At 26.7% G+C, this 2,414-nt stretch overlaps 1 non-coding gene across 1 annotated transcript; it reads left to right on the top strand.

Moving 5' to 3' along the window:
• The first annotated feature begins 1,832 nt into the window (after nt 1-1,832).
• On the top strand, nt 1,833-1,939 carry LOC114580795. The gene has a single exon (XR_003702365.1). It is a non-coding gene; the product is annotated as a small nucleolar RNA R71 (small nucleolar RNA).
• The last annotated feature ends 475 nt before the right edge of the window (nt 1,940-2,414 follow it).

The following is a 2,414-nucleotide window of genomic DNA, read 5'->3' as shown; positions in this document are numbered from 1 at the left end:
TGAAGATTTCAATACCTTATTTAATTAAGTTAAAAAAAATTGACATCATACATCTTTAAAAAACAATAGAATAATTAAAATAACCAAATGACATTCTCCTAAAAACAAATGTCCCATAATGACTAGTGAAGCTAGTATTTTCATGGTTCTCTAGTGTTATAAGAATTTGGTGATACCAGAATATCCATCTAAAAATAGTAGAATGAATGCTCTGTCAACCTATCTAACATATAGTCAAGAAAAGCTAGGGAAAATGATCTTTTGTGGTGGCCTTATTTAAGTTCCTATAGTCTATACAAAGTTTTCACCTAGTGACAATTATGGTAGAAATAAGTGCATTGTGTTCATTGGATATTACAATCAAGCTACCCTTTTTAAGAACTCAATGAAAAGGGCTCACCCAAGAATTATCTAAAATATGATAGACAATCCCAACATCAAGCCATTTAAGAATCACCTTCTTAACTACTTTTCTGGAAGGGTTAATCTTTTTTTTAGGATCAACTTTAGTGTTTAATCATCTTCCATTAAAATTTTATGCATACAGATTGACAGGCTAATTCCTTTGATGTCATCAATAGTCTACCCAAAAGCTCTTTTAAATCTCTTAAATCTCTAATCAACTTACCTTCATGGTATATTTTCCATATTCTCTTATAGAGTTGGATTGTTCAATAAAGGTCACTACAGGAAAATCACATATTACTGGCAGATTTTCTGACAAAAAATTCTATTTTTATTAAATTTAATAAATAAGCTATAAAATTAATAATTAATTAAAATAAGTTATTAAATTAATAATTATTTAATTAGTAATTTAATAACTTATTTTAATTATTTAATAATAAATTAAAATAAAATATTAAAGTTAATAATTAATTAAGTTATTATAATTAAGATAAGTTATTAAATTAATAATTAAATAAACTAAGGTATTAAATTAATAATTTATTTAAAATTATTAAATTAATAATAAACTTAAATGACTATAAAATAATTAATTATTTAAATTACAAAAATATAATTTTTTCATAAATTATTAAAATATGCCAAAAAGTCAACCGAAAACAAATCCTTCGAAAATCCGCCGGAAAATATGTAAAAAATATCAGAAATATTTCATCATAATATGCAGGAATTTCGTTAGAAAAATTGCTGGAAATTTGTCCACCAGAACTCTGCTAGCAATAGGCAATTTTCTTATAGTGGGATTCTATATGTTCTCTTTCACCTTAATTCTTCTGAGGTAGATCTTTGTACTTATAATAGTCTCCCAAATCTTTCCCACTCTATTGCATTGTTCTTCTAATTTTTTTATTATTAATCAACCTAGCAAGATCCCGTTATGGTCTTCTATTTTTATGAGGCCAATAGATTGATATTGTAGTTGAATTCCCAATTATGTAATAACATCTTCCAATGGTATGTTCCCATTCCCAACATAATCATTTTGTTCAAAACCTAAAGCGTGATGTTGCGTTGCTGCATGATATTGTGCTATAGCATTTGAATGTTTATTATAACTAATTGAATTAGGGTAATTATTATACCTATTAGTGCAGCTATTACTTTATAGTATCTCATTTCTATGAAATAATTGCTCATGGAGCAATATGAAATGGCAAAGCATTTGATTCATAAACTCAAACTACTCTCTTAGAATTCATCCTATTAGCAGGCCCCTGATAATTATTAGTAGTCATTTCCTCATTTAATTTATATGCATCCTAAATGGCTTAAACATTGCAGAGCCTATAGCTGAAGCATTTATGATTAACCTAAAAGAACCTACTAATTCATTATAAAAAGTCTAAATGACCAACCAATAGGTTAAAATATGATGAGGGCATTTTCTTAGCAACTTCTTAAATCTCTCCTAACTTTAATAAATTGATTCTATTTCAAACTGGGAAAAAGTATTGATATCATTTCTAAGTATAACAAATTTTTAAGGTGAAAAATATTTAGCTAGAAAATTATATGCTAACTCATTCTAAGTGGTTATAGAGTTTAGGGTAAAGAATTTAACATCTCAACTTTGTCTCTTAGAAAAGTGAGAATAATCTACGTCTAATGACATCATATCTAACACCATTCTACTTAAATAATACATAGATTTCTAAGAAACTAGCTAAATATAATTTGGGGTCTTCAACAAGAGTTCTCCCAAACTAAGAATTTTGAACCATTTTTATTTTGACCGATTTCAATTCAGAATAATTAGCCTAAATAGTAGGTATATTGATTCCTTGATGAATTCTTTTTTACTACAGGGTTAGTATATTCCCTAAGTGGTTTAGCATCATCTTGATCTTATACTAGGTTAGACATTTGATTTTTTTTTTCAAATTTTATTAAGGATAATTTCTATTTCTGGATCAAATAATAATGGCTCATTATTAGATCAACCATGC

Source organism: Dendrobium catenatum, unplaced genomic scaffold (assembly GCF_001605985.2).
Source record: "Dendrobium catenatum unplaced genomic scaffold, ASM160598v2 fragScaff_scaffold_1280, whole genome shotgun sequence".
Lineage (NCBI taxonomy): Eukaryota > Viridiplantae > Streptophyta > Magnoliopsida > Asparagales > Orchidaceae > Dendrobium > Dendrobium catenatum.
Note: the sequence above shows the minus strand (reverse complement) of the source record. Positions and strands in the feature narration are given on the sequence as shown.